The following is a 15,342-nucleotide window of genomic DNA, read 5'->3' on the forward strand; positions in this document are numbered from 1 at the left end:
ACTACATATATATATACATATATATATAGTTTTATTATGACTATTATTTACAAAGTGAAGTGCAAACAGCAGATTATTTTGAAAACCAATTATTAACATTAAGCAAATATTGTATTGGGTATTACTTCCATTTTTGGCAAAAACAAAGAAAACACTGAGTAGCATTTCCACAGATATGTAATTATTTAGAAAACTAAGTCACATGTTTTTAGAGACTACCCAAATCTACTCTTAGACAACATATTTAGAGATAAATGTATCCTGAAAGTAACCCATCTATTGGCTCCATGTTTAAACAGGTTTAGTAGATTATAAATAAGGTTAAAGCCACTGTTCTTTACAGACCAAAGAAACCTAAACTTGGCTACCCTAAATAGATAATATTCAAACAAAAAGAACTAACAATAGGACAGCAGGACATTATAATTAACATATGTAAATGTTCTTAAATTAGAACAAAATGTACCTACCCTCTATCCTCAAAATCTCATGTTCCTTAGATTTATGCTTATAGATAAAAATATTTTCCAGACAGTGGTTGTACTTACATATTTTTTAAATTACACGATAAAACTTTAAACACAAGCTCAAGTAGCTATTACTACCAAAACATTCCTCTCAACCTCAAGTCACTAACAATAATGGACAGAAAGTATTTAAGACAATGCAAATTAACTTTAAAAGAATAAATTTGCACTGCTAAGCCCAACTACAGAAATGCACAATCTATTCTAAACATTCAATGCTCTTAAATGTGGATTGTCACAAGATGTTGGCCACCTATAATTTGCAATAAAACCTTACTAGTTTACACCCTGCTGAGAGTTTTAAATAATTTTATTTGATTACGTGGTTTGATGTTATCCTCTAACCTTTGAGAAAAAAATTCATTAATAGTAATCTTCAAATTTTAAAAAATATTTCTTGAAGAGAACAGACATTTCTCCAAAGAAAACATACAGATGGCCAACAGACACATGAAAAGATGCTCACCATCACTCACCATAAGAGAAATGCAAATCAAAACTCATTGTGATGTCACCACACATCTGTCAGAATGGCTAAAATCAACAACACAAGAGACAACAGGTATTGGAAAGAATGTGGAGAAAAAGGAACACTTGTGCACTGTTGGTGGGAAAGCAAACTGGTGTAGCCACTATGGAAAACAGTATGGAGGTTCCTCAAAAAGTTAAAAATACCCTACATGACAGCAATCACATCACTGGGTATTTACCCAAAAAATACAAAAACACTAATTCAAAGGGATATATGCACCCCTATGTTTATAGCAGCATTATTTACAATAGCCAAATTATGGAAGCAGTCCAGGTGTCCATCAGTTGCTGAATGGATAAAAAGGAGGTAATATTTATACAATGGAATATTATTCAGCCATAAAAAAGAATGAAATCTTGCCATGTGCAACAACATGGATGGAACCAGAGTATAATGCTAAGCAAAATAAGTCAGTCAGGAAAAGACAAATACCATATGATTTCACTCATATAAGGAACTTAAGAAACAAAACAAAACAAACAAGCAAAGGGAAAAAAAGAGAAAGACAAACCAAGAAACAGACTCTTAAATTTTAGAGAACAAAACGATGGTTACCAGCAGGGAGGTGGCTGGGGTATGAGGGAAATAGGTGATGAGGATTAAGGAGTGCACTTATTGCAACGAGCTCTGGGTGATGTATGGAATTGCTGAATCACTATATTGTACACCTGAACTAATATAACACTGTATGTTAACTAATTGGAATTAAAATTAATAAAACAATTATTTCTTGAAGGGGAAAAAAAACCCTAAAAGGAGAGACTCTGAGTTTTAAACTTGTATTCAGGAAAAATATCCTTTCCATTAAAAAAAAATTATAAATTTCTTTTTTAAAAAACAAACAGTAATTTTAAGTAATCTCCCTGCCCAGGGGCGCCTGGGTGGCTCAGCTGGTTAAGCATCTGACTCTTTGAATGAGGCTCAGGTCATGATCCCAGGGTAGTGGGATCAAGCCCCGTGTCAGGATCCCCGCTGATTCCCTGTCCCTCAGCCCCTTCTTCCCCTCACTTGCACATACAGGCATTGTTTCTCTAAAATAAACAAAACCAAAAACTTTAATCTCTCTGCCCAATGTGGGGCTTGAACTCACAACCCCAAGACCAAAAGTCACATGCTCTACCAACTGAGCCAGCCATGTACCCCAGGAATAATTTCTAAGTAGACTAACTATTCAGCAAATATTTGCTAAACTGTGCCAGGCACTGATCTAGGCCCTCAGCATACATCAATTGGCGGGGGGGGGGGGGGGGGGGGGGGCGGGGAAATCACAAGTTCCTATTCTTATGGAACTTATGTTCTAGCATAAAATATTTTATTTTCCTCTAGCCCTCTTGCAAGCATCCTTCAAAAGAAGCTGTAAGTGCCAAGTAGGCAGAGACTGGTTCTAACATAATTACCATTATACTTCCTTTTATAACTTTCAACCCCAAACCTTATTAAGATGCTGGGCACAGAGTAAGTATTCCTTAAGTAACCAAATGAAAAGTATAATAAATTAAGTATATTTTCCAGACTATTCTGTCTTGTACATTTTAGAATCTTAGCTGTGAAATAGTCTTATTAGCACTGCTCCCACTACTCAGTATCTTTAGTGCTAAGTTACTTTTTTGGGAAACACTACTTAAAGACTTCAGACCTAAAGCAAAAATGAACTGTCTAATCCACTCTTGAGACTTCTCCATAAAATGAAATCTTCACTTCAGTTACGAAGATTTAGTTACCAATACACTAAGTATATTCACACTTTTTGCCACATTCACTTTCCTCTCATAAAGCAATAATTCTGTTTGATTTCTGGGAAATTTTATTACTTGAAAATTCTAACTGTGAAAAAAATTATGCCAAATCTTCAGGATGCTTTAGAAAAAAAAGGTCAATTGAAATTCTCCATCACATCTTTCTTTCTTCATCTGAAAAGTGTTTTCAGTAAAACTGATACACATGTATACATAACTGCTTTCAGTGGAAACAAGCCCATCTCTTTTTAAAAGAATATGAATTCTGGGGTGCCTGGGTGGCTCAGTTAAGCATCCAACTTCGGCTCAGGTCAGGATCTCACCACTTGTGAATTCGAGCCCCGTGACAGGGTCTGTGCTGACAGTTTAGAGCCTGGAGCCTGCTTTGGATTCTGTGTCTCCCTCTCTCTCTGCCTCTCCCCTGATCAAACTCTGTCTCTCTCTCTCTCAAAAATAAATAAACAGAGGCGCCTGGGTGGCTCAGTCGGTTAAGCGTCCGACTTCGGCTCAGGTCATGATCTCACGGTTTGTGAGTTCGAGCCCCGCGTCGGGCTCTGTGCTGACAGCTCGGAGCCTGGAGCCTGTTTCAGATTCTGTGTCTCCCTCTCTCTCTGGCCCTTCCTCTCTCTCTCTCTCTCTCTCTCTCTCTCTCAAAAGTAAATAAACATTAAAAAAATTTTTTAAATAAAAAATAAATAAATAAAAATAAATTTAAAAAATAAAAAATAAACATTAAAAAATAATAAAAAAATAAAAATAAAAAATAAAAGAACATGAATTGTGATCTATAAAAATGTTCAGTCATTTTATACTCAATGTACTAATAAAATTTTAAATATTCTTAAAAGACCTAAAATTATGATAAATCTTTTTGTCTACAGACATTAAAAATTTATGCATATTAAGTCAAAAGAGCTGAGCATAAATGGTGATATTCAAACTACATAAATTACGGGCAAATATAATAAGAGACAGAAAAAGCATTCAGGCATATTCATATAGTGGTGAATTAAAATTCTGAGATAAAATTCTTTCATATTTAGAATTCTAATGTTAATACAATGTTTTCTGTTCAGTAAAAAGCACATTCTTTCTGAATTTCTTTTAACTTCAAAGGACAAAATGATAGTTTATTTTCAATCATCACAAATACAGATTAAAAGGTTTAGGCTGTCACAAAAAGAAACAAATGACATGGCTTGGCAGTAGCAAGAAAGTACAAGAAAGATGAAACGGGTGGTAGAGAATAAAACAGGGGACACGCAAATCTTCCTTGACATGATAGAGGACATCTGTGGAAAACATTCTTAACATCATACTTCACACTGAAGAATGGAATGGCTTCCAGCTAATAGTAAGAACAAAACGAGGAAATCCGATCAGCTCTCATCACTGTTATTCAGAACTGCAGTGGAGGGGTGAGGAGTAGCAATTAGGCAAGAAAAAGAAATACAAGTCATTGAGGTTACAAAGGAAGAAGAAAAACCATCAATATTTGCAGATGGCATAATTAGCTACATAGAGAATCTGAAGATTTACAAAAGAAAAAGCTGCTGCTAGAATAACTGAGTTTAGCAAAGCAAAATATCATGCCAAAGGTAAAAATTAATTGTATTTCTAATAAACTAGCAACCAAAAAATATTTTAAAAATAATATAATTTACAATAGCATTAAAACTGAAAACTTCAAAACCAAGGAAGAAATATTTATTACTAAGGAAGAAATAAAATCTATGAGGGGATATGTTGTGTTCACAGGTTAGACGATCTATAGATTCAAGGCAATCTCACTAAAAATCACAGCAGGCTTCTTACAGAAATTGACAAACCATTCTAAAGTTTATATGAAAATGAAAGAGACTTAAATAGGTCATAAAAAGATTTGAATTGAAAATAGTTGAAAACAACTTCAAAAAAGAAAGAAAATGGGAGACTAAATCTACTGATTTTAAAACTCATTTATTATAAGCTACAGAAACGAAGGCACTATTGTATTGACATCAAGATAAATAAAGGAATGAAACAAAATAAGAGTCCAAAATGAGATCTACACATATATGGACAACTAAATTTTGACCAAGATATACAGACACACCTCATTTTACTGTACTTCACAGATACTGAATTTTGACAAATTGAAGGTTTGTGGCAATCCGGCATCAAACAAGTTTATGGCACCACTCTTCCAACAGCATTTGTTTACTTCAAGTCTCTGTGTCACATTTCATTTAATTCTCTCAATATTCACACTTATTTTCATTATTATTATTATAATTGTTATGATGATCTGTGACCAGTAATTACAACTCATGTATAGCATTTTTTAGCAATGAAGTATTAAAAAAATTTTTTTTAACATTTATTTTTGAGAGACAGAGGCGGGGAGGGGCAGAGCGAGAGGGAGATGCAGAATCTGAGCAGGCTCCAGGCTAAGAGCTGTCAGCACAGAGCCTGACATGGGACTCAAACCCACAAACCACGACATCATGATCTGAGCCAAAGCCAGACGCTTAACTGACTGAGCCACCCAGGCGCCCCAACAATGAAGTATTTTTTAATTAAGATACGTACTTTTTGGGATCCCTGGGTGGCTCAGTACATTAAGTTGTCCGGCTCTTGATTTTGGCTCAGGTCAGGATCTCACTCACAGTTCACGGTTCAAGCCCTGCATCAGGCTTCGTGCAGAGCCTGCTTGGGATTGATTCATATTCTCTCTCTCTCTCAAAAATAAGTATTTTTTTTAAATAAAGTTAAAAGAAAAGTATATATATTTTAACAGTATTTTTAGAATTTTTAAATTTATTTATTTAATGTTTATTTTTGAGAGAGAGACAGACAGAGCATGAGCAGGAGAGGGGCAGAGAGGGAGACACAGAATCCAAAGCAGGCTCCAAGCTCTGAGCTGTCAGCACAGAGCCCAATGCGGGGATTACCCACACATAAAAAGATGCTCAACATCATCAGACATTGCAAATTAAAACCATAACACAAGATCACTACATACCCATCAGGATAGAACAACACTAAATGCTGGCAAAGAGCAGGAAAAATGGATCTCTCATTCATTGCTGGTGGGAATACAAAGTGTCACAATGACACTAGAAAACAGCCTGGCACTTTCTTACAAATTTGAACTTACTCCCAACTCTATAAGCCATCCATTCCATTTCCAGGTAATAAATGCATATGTCCATATCAAGGCTTGTATTCGTTTAGGTAAACACTGGAAACAAAACAAATGTCTATTAACAGGTAAATGAATTTATTCGCATGTGGTACATACTTATTCACCTGTGGTTTGTTAATAAAATGGAATACTAGTACATAATGAAAACAGAACTACTGATATACACAACAAGATGTACAAATCTCAAGATAATTATGCTCAAAGAAACTAGATCAAAAAAAAGAATACAGGGAGGGGCATCTGGATGGCTTAGTCAGTTAAGGGTCCGACTCTTGATTTCAACTCAGGCCATGATCTCTTCAGTTTGTGAGTTCTAGCCCCACTTCGGGATCTGTGCTGATGGTGCAGAGCCTGCTTGAGATTCTCTCTCTCCCCATCTCTCTCTGCCCCATGCACGCTCTCTCTCACAATAAATAAACTTAAAAAAAAGAAAATAGAGTACATACTATATGATTCCATTTATATAAAATTCTAAAAAATACCAAGTAATATTTGGTGACAGCAGAGCAGCAGTTCCCTCAGGTGCAGCAGTGTGGAGGAAGGGATCACACTGGGGCACAAGGAAACTTTTGGGAGTAAAGCGCATGTTCATTGTATTGATTGTGGTGATGAGAAGTTTTATGGATGTATAAATATGTCAAAACTGATCAAATACTATACTTCAAATATATATACAGTTAATTATATGCTATTTTATTTCAATAAAACTGTTACAAGGGATGCCTGGGTGGCGCAGTCGGTTAGTCTGACTTTTGATTTCAGCTCAGGTCATGATCTCACAGTTTGTGAGATGGAACCCTGTGCTGCTCTCAGCCCAGAGCCAGCTTGGGATTCTTCTTCTTCCTCTCCCTCTCTCTCTCTCTCACCGTACCCCACTTGCTCTCTCTCTCTCAAATAAATAACTTTTTTAAAAAAACTGTTAAAAAGCATACAGTCAAACCACTTAAGAGGGAAAATATGTAGAGAATTCTGACATTATGATTCATAATCTCCTGATTATGTAAGAAAATTCAATTTAATTTAACATAATGCACATTTTGGCCACTTCATCATGTTAATATGGCTGATTTCTTCTACTAGTGGCAAATGCTGACAATGTAAATTTAAATTTTTAATACTCAGTTTGAACCTTAGATGTCACAAGAATTCAGATGTAGAGACTGTTCTATATGCTATTACAATAAGGCCTATTATTAAGAATATAGATGATCACCAGATGTATGTTTATTCTATTTAACCTACTTCTGCCTCATTTGCTTCATCTACAAAATGGTCAAAGTAATAGCACTCACCTCCAAGGGTTATTTTAGGGACCATGATATAACCAGGTGATGCACTCTAAGCTGAAAAACAAACTGACTAATCTTCAAGTGGTCAATTTACTCTCAAAGAATCATCTATACAATGATATTAAATGGTTATAAACACAGGATAGTCCAAATATAAAGGAAACAACTTTTTGTTTTCAAGAGAAATTTTTTCTCTTTCAAGAGAAAAAAGAATTTGTGAACTTGAAAATAAGTCAATTGAAAATAGCCAATTTGAGGACCAGAAAGAATAAGAATGAAAAAAAAAAAAAAAAAAAAAAGAAGAGTCTGAGACCTGAGAGACACCATAATCAACTACACTAACATATTTATAATGGAAGTCTCAGAACAGTCAACTAAAAAGGAGGCAGAGAAAATATTTGAAGAAAATGGCAAATGGCAGATTAAGTCCCCAAATTTGATGTTTAAAAATTTAAGCCACCCATCAGAAAAATCCATTGACTTCCAAAAAAGATAAACTCAACCAGATCCTAGACATATCCTACTTAAACTATTAAAGCACATAGAAAAAGAAAATCTTGAAAGTAGCAAGAAAAAAGTGACTCATTGCCTACAAGTGATCCTCAATAACATTTACAGACTAATATCTAATAGGAACCATGTAGGTCAAAGGGCAATAAATGACACAAAGTGCTAACAGAAAAAGACTATCTACAAGAACTCAATATCCAGCAAAACAATACTTCATAAATGAAGAATTTAAGAGAGGTCCAAAAAAACAAACAAAACAAAACCTAAAGGAATCTGTCACTAGCAGATCTACCCTAGGGGAAAAAAAAACACTAAAAGATGAAATGAAAGGACATTTAGAGAGCAACTAAAATCCACAGGAAGAGGGGCACTTTGGTGGCTAAGTCAGTTAAATGTCTGACTTCAGCTAAGGTCATGATCTCATGGTTCGCAAGTTCGAGCCCTGTGTTGGGCTCTGTGCTGACAGCTCAGAGCCTGGAGCCTGCTTCGGATTCTGTGTCTCCCTCTCTCTCTGCTCCTCCCCTGCTCACACTCTGTCTCTGTCTCTGTCTCAAAAATAAACATTAAAAAAAAAAAAAAAAAGTAAAAAATAAAATAAAATCCAAGGAAAAAATGAAAACCACCAGTAAGGGTAACTATGTGGCCAACCCTATGAACCTATTTTTTATTTGTAACTTTTTTCCTCCTGATTTAAAACACAAATGCATAAAGCAACACTTAGAAACTGTTGATGGGATTATACTTAATAAAAATGTAATCTATATGGCAATACTACAAAAAGGAAAGGGAAGGTGAGCTATATAGGAGCAAAATTCCTATATTTGAGATTAATCTGCTATTATCCCCAACTAAACAGTTAGAAGTAAATTCCCAGGGAAACCATTAAGAAATAAGCTGAAAATAATACAGAAAATAAATGACATAATTAAAATGACATAATTAAAATGACAGGTTGGAAAATATCAACTTAAAAGAAAGCTATGATACAGATTACAGTGGAAAAGGCACAAAGACTAACAAAACTAGTAAAACAGCACTACCTTATCAATAACAACATTAAATGTAAATGTATAAACACTCAAATCAAAAGGCAAAGATTCACACAATAGATCTTTTTTTTTTTTTTTACAATAGATCTTTTTTAAAGCCCTGCTCCAATTATATAATCTCTACAAAAGACACAATTTAGATTCGACTCCTGGATGGAAACTGAAGATTCAATTTACATTCAAATGTAAAACAATGTAAAAAAATATATACCAGAAAAACAGTAACCACAACAGAGATAGCATAACTGTATTAATATCAGACTGAAACTAATAAATTTAGCAAAGTGGTAGGATACAAATCCAACCTGTAAAAATCAGTTGGGTTTCTACACCTTCATAATCAATGATCCAAAAAAGGAAATTAAGAAAACAACTTTCATACAATAACATCAAAAATAATAAAATATTTAGAAGCAAATTAGACTAAGGAGGCAAAAGACCTGTATACCGAAAATGACAAAACACTGAGGCAAGGAAATTGAAGAAGAAAAGATGGAAATCCTCTGTTCATGGATTGGAAGAAAATATTAAGATGTCAAAACTACCCAAAGCCATCTACCACATTTAATGTAAAACTATCAAAACCCCACTGGCATTTTTTGTAGACATAGAAAAATCCATCCTAAAACTCATATGGAATCTCCAAGGATTGTGAATAGCCAAAACAAATCTTGAAAAGAACAAAGTTGGAGGTGTCACATTCTCAATTCAAAACTTATTACAAAGCTACACTAATCAAAACAATGTAGTACTGGCATAAAGGCCAATGGAATAGAATGGAGAGCCCAAAAATAAACCCTTGCTATACATGTTCAAATGATTTTCTATAAGGGTGCCAAGGCCATTCAATGAGGAAAGTACAGTCTTTTCAATAAATGGTAATGGGAAAAATGGAAACCCACATGCAAAGGTATGAAACTGGGCCAATCAACACATGAAAAGTTGCTCAATATCACTGATCAGGGAATTAATTGCACATTAAATTCATAATGAGATCCTACGTCACATCCATTAGGTTGGCTACTGTCAAAGACAAAGAAACAAACAAACACAGAAAATAACAAGGATAGGGAGATACTTGGAAGCCTTGAAAAGAAGAACAAGTTAGAAGTGTCACACTTTCTCATTTCAAAACTTTTTACAAAGCTACAGTAATCAAAACAATGTAGTATTGGTGGAGAGTAAAATGGTGTGCTGCTATGAAAAGCAGCATGTGGTTCCTCAAAAAATTAAAAATAAAATTATCACATGATCCAACAATTCCACTTCTAGGTATATAACCAAAAGAATTGAAAAGCTTGGTCCTGAAGGGATATTAATACACCCAAGTTCACAGCAGCTTTATTCACATTAGCCAAAAGGTTGGAGGAAGCAAGCCAAGCGTCCATCAGTGGATGAATGGGGAAACAAATGTGGTACAACCATAAAATGGAATATTATTCAGCCTTAACAAGGAAGGAAACTCTGACACATGCTACATACCATGTGGATGAACCTTGAAGACCATGCTAAGTGAAATAAGCCAGTCACAAAATGGCAAATACCGGTTGATTCCACCTAATAAGGTATCTATAGTAGTCAATTTCATAGAAAGCAGAATGGTGGTTGCCAAGGGAAAGTAGGAGGGAATGAGAAGTTGTTTAATGTATACAGCATTTCAGTTTTGAAAGATGAAAAGCATTCTGGGGATGGATGACAGTGATGGTTCCACAACAATATGAATATACTTAATACCACTAACCACATACTTAAAAATAATTAAGATGCTAAATTTCATTATGCATACTTTACACAATTAAAAATAATTTTTTACGGTGCCTGGGTGGCTCAGTCAGTTAAGTGGTCTACTTCAGCTCAGGTCATGATCTCACAGTTCATGAGTTCGAGTCCCGCATCAGGCGCTCTGCTGTCAGCACAGAGCTGGCTTCAGGTCCTCTGTCCCCCTCTCTCTCTGCTCCTTCCCCACTCACATGTGCACTCTATGTCTTACAAAAATAAACATTAAAAGATTTTTTTTAAACATATAAAAATAACTTTTTAAAAACTTAGTTATATGAAGAGGTGATCTAAGTTTCTGTAATCAACAAATGTTACTTTACAGGTGTGACAGGCCATTAATTAGTGAAAGTAATGTATTTTTGAATTTTGTGAAATTTGTGTTGTCACTTTTCATCATCTGTGATCTCTTTGCTTATTCTAAATATGCTCTATTGGAGTTCTTACACGACCGTTAAAAAAAAAAGAAGAAGAATATGTATTTTTAAGAGCCCTGGCAAACTTTATAAAGAATGACCCAACAAGTTAATTTGGAGGGGAAAAAGGATATCCTAAGTTTTCTTATGAGTTCATGTAAATAAAAGTACAGGAGAGCATGAGTGGCTCAGCCGGTTGAGTTTCTGACTGTTGGTTTCAGCTCAGGTCACGATCTTGCAGTTTCATGAGCTCAAGTCCCATGTCAAGCTCTGCACTGGCAGCCTGAAGCCTGCTTAGGATTCTTTCTCTCCCTCTGTCTCTCTGCCCCTCCCCCACTCACTCTGTCTCTCTCAAAATAAATAAATAAACTTTAAAAAATTGAAAAGGAAAAAAGTATTTTTTTGTTACTACAAAAGGGTGAAAATTAAAACAAGCCAAACTAAACTTATATTCTGCTTAATGTATCAGATTCATTCCAAATATAAATTTATGTAGAATAAAGAAATACAAAAAATTCAACAGTTAAACTAATATTGTACTAGAGGCAGTACAACATTAAGATTTTAAACCTCATTATCTAAAATTTCTAATTTTAGTTCTCAACACCAGTAATTTTTTTCTTTTTTTTTTTTTTCTTTTTTTTTTTTTTTTTAATTTTTTTTTTTTTCAGCGTTTTTAATTTATTTTTGGGACAGAGAGAGACAGAGCATGAACGGGGGAGGGGCAGAGAGAGAGGGAGACACAGAACCGGAAACAGGCTCCAGGCTCCGAGCCATCAGCCCAGAGCCTGACGCGGGGCTCGAACTCACGGACCGCGAGATCGTGACCTGGCTGAAGTCGGACGCTTAACCGACTGCGCCACCCAGGCGCCCCACCAGTAATTTTTTTCTACTTATCATCATGTACACTGGGTTTTAAAACAAGAGGTGGAGAACACATACACCATCTTAGGAGCTCATACCCAGTGCTCTCAAGCTATTTTTATAGGGTACATAAGGAGATACTAACTTTATTTCTACAGATGAAGACAGGGTGATCGAGATTATGCAACCTCAATGTGACACTGCTAGAAAGTACAAGACCTAGTGTGCCAGACACCAGAGACTACAATCATTTTATTATTCCTCAAAGATTCATTTGTTCACTTAATCAAATATTTATTAAGCATCCACTGTGTTCCAGGCACTATGCTAAAAACTGAGGAGTAGAGCTCAAATATTAGCTAAAGTAGTAATTACCTGAAAATAACTTGTAATTTTTAAGTGCTACATAAATGTCAGATGATATTACTTCTATTAGTAGTAGTAGTAATACACAGATCTTGAATATGAACAATACTACTAATCAAGCATTCAAGTCTACTAAGTATAGATGTTCTTTTTAAGACTGAAGATCCTCAAAGGCAGAAGTCCTATTTACCTTTGTACTTCTCTTAGCACCTAGGACTGAACTTTGCACTCAGTAGTATTCAAACAGTATGTGTTAATTATACAGAAGCATCATGGGGTGCCCGGGTGGCTCAGTATGTTAAATTTCCGACTTCGGCTCAGGTCATGATCTCACAATTTGTGGGTTCGAGTCCCATATCGGGCTCCGTGCTGTCAGCTCAGAGCCTGGAACCTGCTTTGGATTCTGTGTCTCCCTCTCTCCCTCTCTGCCCTTCCCCTGCTCCCTCTCTGTCTCTCAAAAATAAAAACACTAAAGAGAAAAAAATTTTTTTTTAAGATTATACAGAAGCATCAGGATCACTAGAGCCACTCTTTCCCTTGCTCTCTTTCCACACTGGGTTGCCTAGAACACTAACAGCCAGTTTTTGCCCAGGCACAACACTGGGAATCTCTTTCAGAAAACTATCCCCCAGGTCAGGAAAAAGACCTAAATCCTAAAGTCTACAGGCCAACAAAACCACCAAATACACACAAACTCATGCATTATGAGTCTCCTATCAGCCGTTTGGACTCTCTCTTAAATACAAAAAGGACTAAATCATCCTTTGGGGAAAGAAAGATTTAAATGACTAACAGCACTTAGCTGGGGTTATGATGGAGGAAAGGCCAAACACTAAGCTACCAATGCACCATACTATGTCTACCATATTAATTTATAAAAAGGTATCCCTCAAATGTGTGTTAAACTAATATGCTGATAAAAGTGCCTGACAGAACTGTCATCTAGTAATGCTTCTCAAAGCTATCTTTGTGGGAAGCTTGGTGAAGGCCATTTTTTTTCCAATTTCTAATCCATCATGGACTGTGGTAGATTGTATTTTCCAAAAACGGCAGCAACATTTCTAGAATTTTGCCACTCCATCAAGACGTGGAGTCTATGTCCCTTACCCCACGAGTTTGGAAACACCTTTGTGTCTGCTTCGGTGAGTAACAGTAAGCAGAAAAGACACACTGACTGCTGAGGCCAGGTCATAAAAGCAGACACAGCTTTCACCTGACTTTGTGTAAGGACACGTACCCTGAGAATCCAGCCACCAATATCTGAGGAAGGCCAGGCCACATGTGGAAAGGAAGCCAAGCCCCCAACTCTCAGCCCCGGCAGAGCTCCCACTGACAGTACCAATTTGCCAGCTCAGCAAGTGAACCAACTTCAGTCAAGCCACCACAGCTCCCTCTGCATGGAGTAGAGACAAATCTTCTCTGCCAAGCGCTGACCAAATTAGATTTGTGAGCAAAATAAATGACTATTGTTTTAAAACACTAAGTTTTGAGATGGTATGTTTCCCACAGTCCAACACAGTTTTTGTAAATACAATAAAAGTGACTAGAAAATAAAATTTTTAAAGATTCACAGAATACATGCTCTAATGTTTTCTTATTAGATTTAAGAGAAATCGAACTCTCAGTCAATTATTATGAAAGTTACTTACTCTCAGTTATTATACTCATCTCCTCCCAGCCATGGACTAATCCACAATCATTTGAGTAGCACTACTACATTAAGGGAAGAGAAGAGTAACTTAACCGGAGTAATAGTAAAATATGTAAGAAATATGGCAAGGAAAGAAAGTGCTCAACTAAGCAAGTATTTAAAAAACTGCAACCTGGTGCACCTGGGTGGCTCAGTTGGTTGAGCACCAGACTCCAGCTCAGGTCATGATCTCACAGTTTGTGAATTTGTGCCCTGCACTGAGCCCTCTTGTGGAACCCACTTTGGGGCTCATTAATTGGGGTTCATTAACCTATTTTGGGGGCTACATTAATTTCCCTAAGAGTAAAGGTGTCCTGATTAAACACCATGAGGGTGAAGCACCTGGCTGGCTCATTCCATGGAGCACGCAACCCTTGATCTCAGGGTTGTAGGTTCAAGCCCATATTAGTCACAGAAATTACTTAAAAATAAAATCTTTGAAAACAGTAAAATAAAATAAATAAATAAAAAGTAAACACCATGAAGGTGGATGGATTAGTCTATCAAAATGGGAGTCATTATGCTTCATAACACTCCATCTAACTCTCTTACTTTGATATCACACTCACATGAAAGCTTCTCATCGTCTCATTTTCTCTCTCCCTCCCTCCCTGTCTTGTGTGCACATACATGCACACACATGCCCACACACAGAGCAAATATGACAAAATTCTAACAACTTTTTCCCAAGCTTTATTGAAATGTAATTGACATATAATATTCTGTAAGTTTAAGGTGTACAACAGAATTTTATACACGAATATATTGTGAAATAATTACCATGACAAGGTTAGTTAATATATGCGTCACTTCACATAATTACAACTTTTTGTGTGTGGTAAGAACACACAAAATTTAAGATCTACTCCCTTAGCAACTTTCAAGTATATAATACAGGACTATTAACTATAATCATCACGCTAAATATTGGAACACCCAAATTTACTTACCCTATAACTAGAAGTTTGTACTCTTTGACCAACCTTTCATTTCCCCTAACTACCCTCAACCCCTGGCAACCACAACTCTACTCTCTGTTTCTATGACTTTGGCTTTTTTAAGATTCTGCATATGAGTAAGATCATATAGTTATTTGTTTCTCTTGTCTCACTTATTTCACTTGGCATAATGCCCTCAAGGTCCATCCATGCTGTCACAAACAGCAGGACTACCTTCTTCCTGATGGCTGAATAATACTCCATTGTGTGTATGTATTGGTGTGTACACACACACATCTTTACCCATTCATCCATCCATGACACTTAGGTTGTTTCTATGTCTTAGATATTATGAATAATGCTGCGATGAACTTGGCAGTACAGCTATCTCTTTGAAATAGTAATTTCATTCTCTTCAGATATGTATCCAGAAGTAGGACTGGTGGCTCATAAGGTAGCTCT

General features: G+C 35.9%; 1 protein-coding gene across 6 annotated transcripts in view; it reads right to left on the bottom strand.

Annotated features, from left to right (window-relative positions):
* PTPN4 (protein tyrosine phosphatase non-receptor type 4) overlaps positions 1–15,342 on the bottom strand; it is a 222,082-nt gene that overhangs the window by 185,204 nt on the left and 21,536 nt on the right. For 2 of the 6 annotated variants that reach the window (XM_042994253.1, XM_042994251.1), the window contains exon 1: positions 5,367–5,406. The exons of 2 other annotated variants lie outside the window; for them this stretch is intronic. The gene's annotated coding sequence lies outside the window, so the exon portion shown is untranslated. Of the gene's footprint in view, positions 1–5,366; positions 5,407–15,342 lie in introns of those variants that run through there. 2 more of the 6 variants (XM_042994257.1, XM_042994254.1) reach the window with 1 other exon arrangement.

This window comes from Panthera tigris, chromosome C1, assembly GCF_018350195.1.
Source record: "Panthera tigris isolate Pti1 chromosome C1, P.tigris_Pti1_mat1.1, whole genome shotgun sequence".
NCBI classification, from domain to species: domain Eukaryota; kingdom Metazoa; phylum Chordata; class Mammalia; order Carnivora; family Felidae; genus Panthera; species Panthera tigris.